The 15,383-nt window shown below is 38.1% G+C and overlaps 1 long non-coding RNA gene across 1 annotated transcript in view; it reads left to right on the top strand.

The window, feature by feature from the left end:
• The window catches only part of LOC107716917 (uncharacterized), an 11,099-nt gene extending 5,735 nt beyond the window's left edge, over positions 1-5,364 (top strand). Inside the window, exons 2-3 of the long non-coding RNA XR_001637268.1 lie at positions 4,877-5,039; positions 5,130-5,364. This is a non-coding gene — a long non-coding RNA (uncharacterized LOC107716917). The remainder of the gene's footprint in view (positions 1-4,876; positions 5,040-5,129) is intronic.
• Positions 5,365-15,383: the final 10,019 nt, after the last annotated feature.

Raw genomic sequence — 15,383 nt, forward strand, 5'->3', positions numbered from 1 at the left:
TCAGTGTGTCACTATTACTATCTCATTTAATCCCAAAGTTTTCTCAGACATGAAAATATCAAAATGATGTGTCATTAGTAACCCCTTGAAATAATCAATATATTTTTTTTTTATGGAAAAGTGTGTGTTTTATGGTTAGTGACGGGTGGAATAATGTGTATAAATTCTTATATATCTCAGCCCAGTTATTAACCCATTTTAAACTGTTTCATCACATTCTATGCTTACTATTATACATTTTTTAAAAATCCTTATACAACACTGAATAGGTGTTTTTAGAGCTTTATAAATGAAAACCTTCTTTACGGTTACTATTGTGACCAGTGGGATTAAATGGGTTTTAAATTAGCAAACATCCTATCATAAAAATTATATGCGCACGTCACATACTTTTTAACAGTCAGTGTCTATTTAAACAAAAGTAAAAAAGTAAAGTTTTTTTATTTTAATGTTATAAATAATAATGACCTTAATAATAATCTGTTATTAAGTTAACAAAGTGTTATAAAGTTATTTATTATAAACGTCTAATAAGACCTGAAACTGAGTAGCCTATTTGAACCTAATAAATTATTAAAATATGTGTGGCCATCTTGAACTGAATATTATTTTCCTGCATCAATTTCAATTTCAATTTATTTATAAAGCACAACTAAACACAACTACCGTTGACCAATGTGCTGTACAAAGTAAGTAACTTTGATAGAAGCTTAACTTCACAACTTGGTTGACTTGTCTATCAAGCTTTAAGGCACTGTCCAACACCACACCCAGATTTTTCACGTATGGCTTTACATAAGGTGCCAGAACACCAAGATTTAGATTTGGTATATAGTGTGTATCAGAAGGGGTACACACCACAATCTCTGTTTTACTCTCATTCAGACTTAAAACAATTTAGGGACATCCATGCTTTAACATCCAAGATGCAGGCGGCCACCGGGTCTTATCCATTCTTATGTTTCAAAGGAAGATATATTTGTGTGTCATCTGCATAACAATGATAACTTATTCCATACTTGTCAAAGATAGATCCGAGGGGAAGCACAAGGAAAATAACATGGGAGCTAGAGTAAAGCCTTGAGGGACCCCACAGGTCAAAGGTACAGAAGAAGAGTGAAATTTGCCAATATTAACTGAGAAACTCCTGTTCGTAAGATAAGACTGGAACCAATTTAAAGCTGAACCTCTAATGCCCACTACCAGTTCTAAGCGGGCCAGAAGAACATTGTGGTCTACAGTGTCAAAAGCAGCGCTCAAGTCTAAAAGTACCAATGCTACAGAATCTCCAGAGTCGGTAGCTAAAAGAATGTCATTAAACACTTTTAAAAGAGCCGTCTCAGTGGAGTGAAATTTTCTAAAGTCTAATTGGAACGCATCAAAAATTTTGTAATCGACCGAGAAACTTTGGAGATGATGAAAAACTACTTTCTCTATAATTTTTGCTAAAAATGGAAGATTAGAAATGGGTCTAAAATTTGATAAATCGGAGGAATCTAAATTAGGCCTCTTAAGTCTGGGTTGTACCGAGGCATGTTTTAAATACAAATAGTCAGGAACAACTCCTAACTCAAGGCATTTATTAATCAAATTTAAAAGTGTCGGACCCATTACATTGAACACTTGTTTAAATAACCGTGAGGGAATTATATCTAAGGGTGAACCAGTTAGTTTGAGTTGATTAACAATGTCATTTAAAAAAGAAAGCGAAATAGGTGTAAACTGACTAAAGACACCTGTATATTTTAAATGGCCTGCAGGATCGCCAGCAACCGATTTGATGGTATGTCGCCAGCAACCGATTTGATGGTGTGTCTGATCTCAGATATCTTATTAATAAAAAACTGGCAGAACTGCTCACACATACTGACTCTGTAGGATACACACAGACAACAGGGTTTAACACAGCATTAATGGTATTAAAAAGGGTTCTAGGATTATTATGATTTTTGTCGATGAGAGTCGAAAAATAGTCTGATTTGCCCACTCTCACCGCCTTCTGATACTTAATAAGAGAATCCTTTAACATTTCATAAGAAATCTGTAGTTTGTCCTTTGTTCCATTTCCTCTCAGCCCATTTTGGAGGTAACTTGCCCAACACTGTTGTCCAACACAAGATTCAAAGGGGCTTTGTTGAAAACGACGCATTTGAGAGAGGCGGGGCATAGAGGACCTACAATAATGTACAGTATTTGAAAAACCGCCTTCTGATACTTAATAAGAGAATCCTTTAACATTTCATAAGAAATCTGTAGTTTGTCCTTTTTCCATTTCCTCTCGGCCCTTCTACAAGCCTGTCTCAATGTCCGAGTGGTATTATTCAACCATGGCTGAGGAGTTAACTTGTGATGTTTAGTCCTCAGTGGAGCCACAGAATCCAAAATTGTAGTGCAGACAGAATTAAAACTATAAAGCAGTTCATCAGGACTGAGCTCAGATGAAGCGAGAGCAGTAGAATTGGAAAACTCCTCAAACAGTGAAGAAAAAGAAGCAGCGTTAGCAGCAGTGGTCCTCCGCGTCAGGTGAGCCGATACATGAGGTTTTACAGCATTCAATGACAATGGCGTGTTTAATATAATAGGATTGTGATCAGAAAAGCTGTGGTCGCATATCTCAATATCACCCATAGAGAACCCATGAGACATTATAAGATCGAGAGTGTGTCCATGTGTAACGGAGGCCAGCGAGTAGGTGCTGTGCAGGTAATCCTCACTCCCCTCTTTAGTCTTTAGCCTCCTTGTTAGTGCGTCCGCCTCCCATGCCGGAGACCCGGGTTCGAGACCCACTCGGCGCGAGAACGAGGTGTGGCGGTGAGGACCCGGGAGAGAGGGGTTACATAGGTGCCGTGGCACGTGATGCTAGTGGCTGCAGTCTTTAGCCTCCTTGTTAGTGCGTCCGCCTCCCATGCCGGAGACCCGGGTTCGAGACCCACTCAGAGCGAGAACGAGGTGTGGTGGTGAGGACCCGGGAGAGAGGGGTTACACATGTATATGAGTAGGTCCTTTAACAAGCTGCACTAAATCAAAGGCTTCTGTTAGGCTGATAAAGTCTTTTGCAAGTGAGTTTTGGGGGCAGCATATGTGAATGTTAAAATCCCCAATAATTAAAAACCTATCAAAATTGGGGATGATTCCCCCCAAGAAATCTGCTAAAAAGTCTTTGTGTGGCTTTGGAGGCCTGTAGACCACAGCAACAACTAACGGAGTGTCCGAGTCCAACACAAGCCTGCATACAATGCAGTGCCATGCAACATTTTTAAAAATAGTAAGATATATGAAACAGGATGCAATATTCAATGATTAAGTTTCAAACAACAGTGTGCATTGTGGTCACATGACCCCTCGGCTATAGTTTCAGAAATAAATACCATGTTTTATTTTGTGTCCAATTTTGTGTAATAACACATTAATTTTCAGCAGTCCAACCAAATAGCCAAAAAGTCAATAAATGGAAACTCAAATGAATTGCATTGTGGTTACGGTAAAAAGCATATGAGCTCTCTTGTCCAGTTCATCTTGGCAAATGAACTACATCACTGAGGTCTTCAGAGAATGCAGAGATTCATACTGCAGTCTGTGAAAATATTACAAGCAATATGGTAGCATAATAAGCTATTCTGAATAGCCAAAATTGTTTAATATACACTCATTATAGCCTACATCATAACAATGTAATCTAATTTTATAAATAAACTTGAGTGATTTCTAATCTAATATCATTATTAAATTTGTATGCAAAATAGTAATAACAATACAAGACAATACAATACATTACAACAACAATACAGCACATTTGATCTGATTTTCTTTTTTCGAAATTACCAGAAGGCTAATTACTGAAGCTCAGAATGCCTCCACCTGCTGGACAGAGAAGATCACTGCAGGATTTACAAAATGTGATGCTGCTGCAATGACTTTACTTTTTGGGTCAACTTTGAGTCAACTTTTTGTTACCTCCATAAAGTCCCATAGCACATTATGAAATAAAACAGGTTGACTTTCAGTTTTGCACCCACAAGGAACGTGTACATTCCCTGTACTTTTACTCACTCAGATCAGTTGCTTTATGGCTCTGTTTAAGAGCCTCAGTGAAGCGCTCATAGCTGTGCTTTATCATGAATAAAACACAGCTGATGACCAATCAGAAGCTAGGACTGGAACTAACCGTTTTATAATTAGAGATTTTTCACACTTTTTCGCATGTTAACATGCATATTGATTAGCCTACGCCTTGTGTCTATATTGTTGGAACAGTGAGCATTTTAACAATAATTGGCCATATTCAATTTGAACAAATGCTGCTGCAATGACTTTACTTTTTGGGTCAACTTTGAGTCAACTTTTTGTTACCTCCATAAAGTCCCATAGCACATTATGAAATAAAACAGGTTGACTTTCAGTTTTGCACCCACAAGGGACGTGTACATTCCCTGTACTTTTACTCACTCAGATCAGTTGCTTTATGGCTCTGTTTAAGAGCTTCAGTGAAGCACTCATAGCTGTGCTTTATCATGAATAAAACACAGCTGATGACCAATCAGAAGCTAGGACTGGAACTAACCGTTTTATAATTAGAGATTTTTCACACTTTTTCGCATGTTAACATGCATATTGATTAGCCTACGCCTTGTGTCTATATTGTTGGAACAGTGAGCATTTTAACAATAATTGGCCATATTCAATTTGAACAAATGGCCATATTCACTTCTATTGTAAGTCCCATGGCAGTAACCCATATTTTTGCTAAAAAGGGGGAACAATTGAAATTATTTTTGTAGTTATCAAACATTATGTCACAACTGCTCTCACATGGGCTTAACTTACGCTGAATCTGCAATATTCCTTTAACAGCCCTGTGTCTCTGTGTGTGTGTCAGGATGCTGGAGTCTCTCTACAGGAGACTATGAGATACCTGGAATCTCAGTGTCTTGAGGAGATCGAGGTCATGCTTAGGGGGGAGATACAGGGCCAGGAGCTCGGGGATCTGTTCTTTAACTGTGTGTTCGCCGAGATCAAATTCTATAAGTGAGACAGAGCAGGTAAACAGAGAAATGTCAGCGTATCTCTCACACATCTGACCTGTGACTTCCACTGTCTGATATTGCCTGTAACTTGTGGCTGTTTTGCAGTTGTCGTTTTGAATGTCACTAGTGCTTGCTGATCTGCCTGGAGAGAGAGAGAGACAGTCCAGAGCGCACAGGTTCCTGCTCAAATCCTGCTGATGCCATGCCAAACTAATTGTGATGTCCATGGCTCCATGCCACACTAACTGTAACTTAAAAAAAACACACTAGATGTCCATGTGAGTGGATCACCATAATCATGTGTAATTGTCGCACAGGGCGTATATACGCATCACATTACCGGTTTGTGATAGATTACTAAAGCATGTACTGTATGTGCTGTGGGTAGACGTGTGAGAGAAGAGATGTTAAAGAAAAACATTTCTCATTCCTGTAAGAGATGGGCTCAGCTACCTGACTGACCCTCTGAGGAGAAACATAATAAAATAGCAACGATTCAAAATGTATGGCATCTTTATTATTACTGAAACATGCGTAGTTCATGTCACCTTATGGATGGATGTTTGAAATGGAAGTGGAGGAAAGCCCAGAAAACGACCTAACTGCTGCGACCAGGTTTACGTGTAAATATAAAATATATAAGTTGTCTATTTAGTGTTTATTGCAGTCTACCTTTGTACAGCTATTGTTATGCTAGCTGTATTCACGTTTGTATATACTAAAACTCATTAGCCAAACATTTGCATTTAGTCATTTAGCAGACGCTTTTATCCAAAGCGACTTACAAATGAAGACAATAGAAGCAATCAAAACTTAACAAAAGAGCAATAATAAGCAATGACAAGTCTCCCGAACACAGTACACGTAGAAAGGTTTACATATATACACACACACACACACACACACATACAATAAAAGAAAAATTAGATAGAATAGAAAAAGTATAGAGAAAAGCTAGTGTTAGGCTTTTTAAAGAGAGTGCAAGTGTTAGAGGGTCAAGTGTTTTTTTAAAATATAAAACAAAACAAAAAAAAACAGATTAAATAGAATTAGAATAGAGAGTGCTAGAGTTAGAGGGTCACATGAAGATGCATGGAAAACATCCTAGATCACTGTGCTTTTATAAAAGAAAAACTATTATAACCGATCTACAATTGGTTGCAGCATCATTCAACCCTACCAAACAAAACAATCATCATATCAAGATCATCTCAAGCTGAACTGAATAATGATAAAGCTTCGTAAGTCCGAATTTATTGACCCAATTGCTTCACAAAATGATTCACTCTTTCAAAGCGCTCGAAACAATGGCGATACCCGCTGGTCAAAATGGCGCAGATGCAACGTAAACACAGTCAAAGCGCGGGTTTTAAAGGGGTCATATGATGCGATTTCAATTTTTCCTTTCTCTTTGGAGTGTTACAAGCTCTTGGTGCATAAAGAAGATCTGTAAAGTTGCAAAGACTAAAGTCTCAAATCCAAAGAGATATTCTTTATAAAAGAGTCAGCCACACCTACCTAAAACGGCTCGTTCGAACACGCCCCATAATGTTCTTTTTAGCAACATCATATGACCCCTTTAAACTGTAATTCGTCAACTGGCCGCTAGAGGCTGGCTGAATGCCCAACTTTACAGCAGAAAAAACATGTTTACAGCCTGGTTCAAAAAATTATTTTGGTCTATATAGCTAATTTTGCCCTTCATGACAACTGTGAGGGGGGTGAATTTTTTTTATAACTCATCCTTTTAAATGATATTAAAGTCCGCATGAAATCAAAATCGACTTTATTTACTTTACTAGCGTACATTGCTAGTAATGATGTCAACAATTAATCTGTGCAAGTTAATCCGCTGAAAAAAATGGTTTGTCTTCGTAATCTTTAATCAAAATCTGAACATTTACTTCCGCTCTGGAATGGCATTCCTTTTCTGATAACGTCAGTTTGACGGCTTGGGCAGAATATGCTTAAACACACCCCTCTAACATTAGATTGCTATGAGTGAGAGACAGAGAGGAGGAGCGCAAACATAAAAACCATGCCCTCTATTCAATATTCCGTGTCAGCTGTAAATACGTCACTACACTGAAATAAAGTCGTCAGCAACTTCCGGTTCACACGGACTTTAAGCCTTAAAGTTCTGCATAATTAAGGGCGTGGCCACTTGAGTGACAGGTGGATTGCCGCTGCTGACTGCCGTCGAGCTAGGTGGGCGTGGCTTTAGCAACCAGCTCCCGCCTTTTTGCCCATTTTTGATTATCTGGGAGTGACGTGCGGTGACGCGCTGCCAAGATGGCGACGGCCGGCTCCGCCCACTTTGAGCTTCAAAAACGCTCTTCAGAAAAACTATGGGTGACATCACGGACACTACGTCCATGTTTTTATAGTCTGATGTATGGCATAAAATTAAAAAAAAAAAAATACAGTCTATGGTTTTAATATATTCTCTAATATAGATCAGTGGTTATGACAACTTTTATAAAACTAAAGTTTTATAGAAAGTGTAACCTATTGAACGAAATATACAAATGATTAAATACCATTAAATATGAAGAGTCCTTCTTTTATTAATATATAGGCTGGCTAGTGCTTGTTTTGTGTCATCAAACCCAGTGTTTGGTAAATAGGCCAACTAGATCAATTAAGTAGCGTCTATCTGTTAACTTAAAATTAAAACAAAATTATCAAACTAACCTGAGATCAATTACAACCATTATTAGCCACTACTTGACTATATTTGGGCATGACAAGGCATCGACCAATCATTTTATCACATTGTCCCACCATAGGCCACACCCACTTACGTTTAGTCACGTTACGCCTGCATAGTACATTTCATTTGGGTTAGGGATGGGCGATACCCCTTATTTTGTTTTCGAATCGAAACCGAAATATTTCAAGGCAGTATCGTCGATATCGATACCGATTCGATACTTCTGCACTAAACTTTTAAATTATGAAATTTATTAAATTATTAAATTACTAAGAGTAAAATGGGTAATGAAAACCACGTAACTTTGTTGGGTTTCGGTTCGCATCGTGAATTTGTTCGGGGCATTTGACTGCAGATTGTTTTGTAAAGAGGACAGTGTAATGGAGAGTGAAAGATCAATCTAACTTAACTGTATTGAATCTGACAGCAGCTGCATCGCAAAACCGTAAGTCAACAATTTCATTATGCTTTGTCTGTAAATGACGGTCTTGTGTGGATAATGAATAACTTAATGGGGCATTGGTACAACTGGTCTATGATAGAGCTCATATTACATTTATATAAGGTTAGTGGATGATACTTTTTCCTTTCGAATGATGTTAGACAATCATAACTGTGGCCTTTTACTGGAGCCACCCCTTAAAAACGGATAATTTCGGACAGAGGGTCAGAAGAGGGTTGAAAATAATAATGATTCTTTTGTTAACATCAAAGTGAGCCTCAAGGGATACAATAATTAAAAAAAAAAATCGGAGTCATGGCAGTTTAAAAGATGTGATTCTCATCAACCAATCATCATCGCGAGAGAGAGGCAGCCCGTTTTTGAATATTAAATGAGAAGCTTTTGACGCGTTCTAAATCCTCTGTATGACATAATGTGTAAGGCCCGATCACAGCAAGAACTGTAACTACATTAAAGGGGTCATATGATGCGATTTCAAGTTTTCCTTTCTCTGTGGAGTGTTACTTTAATTAATTAGTTATGGAAAAATAACAATTAAAATATGTTAACAGCACTTCCCCTAGACCTGTATGTCATCTCATATTTCATGTTGACAAACGTGATGCAGGACAACAACTATGTAAAGGTAGTCCATAAATGCAATCATGTGCCCCCAAAATTCAAAATATTAGGCCAAAAAAAAATGCCGCTGTATGATTTTTTGTCTCATATTTATATCATATGATAAGAAATATCACACGAGTGCAGTTTTTGTCCCAAATAGCACGAGTGCAAGAGTGATTTCACATACAGCAGTTGTGATTAAGAAGTTAATATTATGTTATATTTTAAGCTCAATATTGTCTGTTTTTGCTCAGTTTGCCGACGCAAATATTACCTATTAAAACCACATCACAAGTGTTGTGCGTCTCCAAGCACACAAAAACACATGATTTCTGAAAGAATCCGCATTTTGAAGGAATACACCAATGATTCAGTTACCCATTCATAAAGATTTGCTTCATTCCTGAATGAATCAGCCTTTTGAACAAATCGAATGAATTAATAAATGACTCAATGACTAATTCATTAAGACATTTTAATGCCACCTACTGGCAGTTTAGGTTTCTTTTTAAGAGTATAATTTCATTAAAAAAAATCATATTTACATATAAAAAAATCTATATTAATAAAAAACGAATTAAAGGGATAGTTCATCAAAAAATAAAAATAAATATTTCTAATTTTTGTAATATCGATTTCATGCTTTAACACAATAATGGCTTTAAATTATTTTTTGTGGGTAATTTCTCAGCCAAATTTGATTAATATGTTATTAATTTTATTTTATTAATATTAATATTCATTAATTGCCACACTGTATAATTAATTAGATAAAAAAAGTTAAACAATTGACAGCCCTAGTAGAAATACTCCAAACTCGATAGTCTTCGATGACTTATTAATAATAAAATGTATAATAATGCAAAAGCAGGACGTCCTACCAGAAGCCAGCATTGGTAGTCTTTGCATCACAGCTTCACTCATCACAGAGCTTGATGAAGCACCTCAGCGGGTGACTGCTGGGCCTCTGTGTTCAGTTTCCCACGGGATTGCTGTCTTGGATGGTGATGTTGAGAGGTGTTCCTCCACACCATATGTATGGGAAGGAATCACGGCGTCAGGTGGTGTGACGCTCTCACTCACCCTTGCTCAGCTGAGTCACACTTACCATAGCGAAAACCTGCTTTATATCTCTCACTGACAGTGAAGATCAATAGTGAAGCTTCGCTCGGTGGGTGACGGTTGGGGTCCAGTTCAGCTTCTCGCGGGAGGCTAACACGTGTTTGTTAGGTGTTGTGCTGAACTTGGTGGAGCTAGAAGGAGACCAGCACCTCCTGTGCTGTGGTGCATGAGAAATAACAACAACAACAATATATTTGCAAATAAACTGTGATGCAGTGACTACCAATGGGAGAAAAGAAAGTGGTCCACCAAGAACTAATAAAGAATAAGAATAATAGAGAAAACTAAAATAATAATAAATAATTAGTAGTAGTAGTAAATAGTACATGGGTCAGGGTTCTGACCGGGCAGCTTTTTCTGTGTTGTCTTTGTTTAATGTTTCTTTGTTTCTCTCGTGTCTTAACACATTGCTTTGTCTTTGTTTGTGTCTGCCATGTGTTCCTTTGGTCCCTTGTTTAACCCTTGTCTTGTGCTCATTTCATTAATTGTGCTCACCTGGCCCTCGTGTACTTTCCTTCCTTTATATTGTGCTGTTTTTTCCTCTTGTGTTGGCTGGTTCATCTTGTGCCATAGAGACAGTTACTGACTTGCTGCTCTGTATTCCAATCTTGCTCTGTTATTTGCTGTGATTGTGTATCCTTGCTGTAGTTTTTGCTCTTTCTCTTTTTTTTTTTTGGTTTGATCTTCAGTTGTTTTGCTTATATTTGTAATGTTTTCTTTAGTTGTTCATCAGTCTTGTTTCTAGTCTTGTATTCTCGTTATTGCTTGGATTTGATACTGTTAGTCTAAACTTAGATATTTCCTTTACTTATTTGTTTAAATTGTTTAGTTTTACTTTTTACTTAGTTTACATTTTTTCCCTTTTATTACATGTTGTTTCTCCTTGTGTTGTGCTGAGTAGTGTTGTTTTGTGGTCTTGAGTGGTGTCTTGCTGTGTGTTCTTGTGTGTTTGTGCTGTGTGTGTGTGTTCCCTCCAGTTCTGCTCTATCAGCCTGACGCTTGTTTCACACATACTGTTGCACTGACAGAAACAGACGGCTCTCGTGCCTTTCCTTTGAATTTAAATCTTTATTTCAAGCAATCCTGCAGGTCTTAAAGACCTGTTTTTCTACCTCCACAAGTGCATCTATTATGTTGCCTTGTTCATCTAAAAGTGTACTTTTCCTTGTTTTAAACCTAGCCAAAAAGCCACATGTTGACTGTGAAACACAGTAGACTTTAATTATATCTATTTATTGTGAAATTACAACATTTCCGTGTCAAGCCATGTTCATTTTTACCGCGAACAGTGGACTGTCACTTTAATTCAGCATGTGCAGCACAGCAAAAATAGACTATATTTCAATAAAAATAATCCATTAACATGTGTCCCTTCCTGCTGTCCCTGACAACATATAAATAATAATAATCAATTACATAATAAAATGAGTTATATAATTATATGTATAATAAACAAAATAAAAAAATAATACTTTTTCAAAATAAAAAATAGTAATATTAAAATAGAATTAATATTAATATGCACAAACCTTTTTGTTTTTTATGTTGAGTGTGTGGCTGTTTAGCTTCTCATATACTAAATGTTCACCAGCGATAACAACCTCTTTTGCTAAAAGCATTGCATCAAAATAGTTTAGTTGAACCCAAAATGTATTTATTGACAGCTGGATATATGCAGATATCGAAATTTGTACATTGGAAGGCACAGCAGATAAATAAATTAGGGAAGAAAGCACAACACAGCAGGTGTGGACGATGGTGGGATGAACAGGGAAGTAAATAAGCTGATAAACTGAGGCAGGTAAACCAAACTGACTCTAAAGTGCTCAAATAAACAGTCCAGTGCAGTACTGAGCAGAAGAGAGACAGAGATCACTGGAGACTCAGCGGTGAGTATAGGATATCGCTGGAGACGCAGCGGTGAGTACAGGTGATTGCTGGAGACTCAGCAGTGAGTATAAGAGACCGCTGGAGACTCAGCGGTGAGTATAGGAGACCGCTGGAGACTCAGCAGTGAGTACAGGTGATTGCTGGAGACTCAGAAGTGAGTATAGGAGATCTCTGGAGACTCAGCAGTGAGTATAGGATATCGCTGGAGACGCAGCGGTGAGTATAGAAGATCGCTGGAGACTCAGCGGTGAGTATAAGAGACCGCTGGAGACTCGGAAGTGAGTATAGGAGACCGCTGGAAACTCAGCAGTGAGTATAGGAGACCGCTGGAGACTCAGCAGTGAGTATAGGAGACCGCTGGAGACTTAGCAGTGAGTATAGGAGATCACTGGAGGAGACTCAGCAGTGAGTATAGGAGACCGCTGGAGACTCAGCAGTGAGTATAGGAGATCGCTGGAGACTCAGCAGTGAGTATAGGAGACCGCTGGAGATGAGTATAGGATATCACTGGAGACTCAGAAGTGAGTATAGGAGATCACTGGAGGCTCAGAAGTGAGTATAGGAGATCACTGGAGACTCAGAAGTGAGTATAGGAGATCATTGGAGACTCAGAGGTGAGTATAGGAGATCGCTGGAGACTCAGCAGTGAGTACAGGTGATCACTGGAGACTCAGCAGTGAGTATAGGAGATCGCTGGAGACTCAGAGGTGAGTATAGGAGATTGCTGGAGACTCAACAGTGAGTATAGGAGATCGCTGGAGACTCAACAGTGAGTATAGGATATCACTGGAGACTCAGCACAGAGTATAGGAGATCACTGGAGACTCAGAAGTGAGTATAGGAGATCACTGGAGACTCAGAAGTGAGTATAGGAGATCACTGGAGACTCAGAAGTGAGTATAGGAGATCACTGGAGACTCAGCAGTGAGTATAGGAGATCGCTGGAGACTCAGCAGTGAGTACAGGTGATCACTGGAGACTCAGCAGTGAGTATAGGAGATCGCTGGAGACTCAGCAGTGAGTATAGGAGATTGCTGGAGACACAGCAGTGAGTATAGGAGATCGCTGGAGATACAGCGGTGAGTATAGAAGATCACTGGAGACTTGAAATTTAGTATCGGAGATCACTGGAGACATGAAGGTGAGTATAAGAAATCGTTGGAGACTTGGAATGGAACAGGTAAGACTTTGATGAAGGTAAAATCACTTGAGGATCCTTTACATGCACAAGGAGGGGTTCCATAAGCGTGACCAGACAATGGGTACTTCCAAAATGAAAGGAGCTTCCTTATAAGGCTGCATATCTAAGCTGCTATGTCATTAAGCTCCATCAAAGGACATCTCAATGTGAAGGATCCTTAGTAGGCATAGGGGCGTCCCCCTTGGTTCCAGGCACCCTCTCCCTCGCTGGGCCCTTGGAATTGTCCAAACTTCCCACCTGTTATGGCGCTCCTGCACTCACTAGACCGTCTCATTCTAACGTTTAATGCTGAGAAGGACTCTAGCCTTGAAGCCTCAGAAGGACTTAAAGGGGTCATATGATGCAATTTCATTTTTTCCTTTCTCTTTGGAGTGTTACAAGCTCTTGGTGCATAAAGAAGATCTGTAAATTTGCAAAGACTAAAGTCTCAAATCCAAAGAGATATTCTTTATAAAAGTTAAGAGTCAGCCACACCTACCTAAAACGGCTCGTTCGAACACGCCCCCACATATCTACCTAACTGTGTGGGAAGATTTGCATAACGCCACACAAATGTTCACGCAAAGAAAGAAGGAGTAACTTTCGTTTTTTTAACTTTAAACCGCATAAACACATTTCATTACACCAGATACACAAAATAATGTTCTTTTTAGCAGCATCATATGACCCCTTTAACTAGGAAGGACACATCCTCACTTTACAGAAATGCTTCAGTACAAAATTTTTAAAAATGCCAAAAAAACAAACACGTATTGTGTGTACATTAATTTACAATGGAAGCCTGTGTGGGGCAAGACTTTGCATTGGAATAAACGTTAAAATTCACACAGTTTCAAAAACATAACCATAAAACGTATACATTATACATGTTAAAATAAAACTTTTATACATGTAAACAATAAAATATACATGTAAAAAATGGCTACTAACCGTATGAGCAACGTTATATTCATTTTTAACTGCTGTGATGACAATGTAAATCCTGTAATTTTCGCATGACACGCGTGGATACTAGAAATGGACTGTTTGTTTACATAGAGAAGACTTGGTAATACTTTATTTTACAGTGTCCTTTTTACGTTACGCGCACTTACAATAGTATTATAATAGTAAATAATGCATAACTGCTTGCAACTAACTCTAAATCAAAGCCCTAATTCTATAGTAGCTAGTACATGTTGTTAATATTACTCAGTACTTAAATGTACAGTTACACTTGTAACAAGGACACTGTAAAATAAAATGTATCCAAAAAAATCCACGACAGGAATTACAAACGTAGATTATCAGAAGTTCATCCTAGAACAGCAGTCCCACACATTAAGGACAATTTAAATAACACATTTTTGTACAGTAGAATCAATAAAATAGTTTTAACAAAAATATGCACTTTTAAATCTTCTGTAATCATGTACTCCATAGTTGTCTTTTGTAAATTAATTTCTGTAAACATTTTTATGTAATTTACGCCTTTTTTATTCATCTGCTCTCTTAACAGGGACCTGAGCAGTGGTGAGATTCTCCAGGATCAATACTTACAGTCTGCTTGGAAGACAAACAGCAGTATACTGGTAAAGCAATATGGATTTTAAGGGTTAGCTCGCCCTAAAATGATAGCTGTTTTAACACTATATGCAAAGATACTCTGAAAATGGATATGATGTGTTGTTGTTATTGTGTGTGTTCAGCCGTGGACGCTGGATAGCTCCATCAGCGATGAGAACAGACAGACCATTGAGAGCATGCTGCTGGAGGAACCGTATCCTTCACTCACGTCACACTTATTAAATCTCATTTTGTTCATGTTTGGTTTTCACGTCCCATAATGATAAATGGATATGATCATTCATTAAAAGCATGTGGTTGTTTTTCTTAAAGTCCTAAAAATGTTCCTAAAGTCAAAAAGTGAGCCCCCTTCTTTTATCCGTTTATGTTTAGGAATATGTAAACACCTACACAACCGTTCAAAAGTTTGGTGTATGTAAGATTTTTCAACACTAATAATCCAGGAAGAACACACAAAATTGATCAAAAATGACAGTAAAGACTTTTAATTTGTAACAGACTTTTCGTTTTTAAAGCTGCAGTCCGAAAGTTTTGCCTCTTTGTCGTCATCTCTGTTTAAAAACCTGCAATTGCAGCTATTTGCGGAATGATCTTCCTTGCGTGGGTTGTGCTCCGGCGCGGCTCCATGCGTGGATGAATCTAATGTTTTGAGGAGTATGTGTGTGTGGCAGTCAGTCACCGCACCGGTGTGGATATTTACTGTACTTCGCAATCACAGATTCTAGCCCACGTCTTGGAATATATGACCCAAATAAGAATTTTCACCGTATATTGCCATCTGAACAAGTAAGTAACAAACAA

The sequence above is a fragment of the Sinocyclocheilus rhinocerous genome, unplaced genomic scaffold, assembly GCF_001515625.1.
Source record: "Sinocyclocheilus rhinocerous isolate Xijiao unplaced genomic scaffold, SAMN03320098_v1.1 scaffold1171, whole genome shotgun sequence".
NCBI lineage: Eukaryota > Metazoa > Chordata > Actinopteri > Cypriniformes > Cyprinidae > Sinocyclocheilus > Sinocyclocheilus rhinocerous.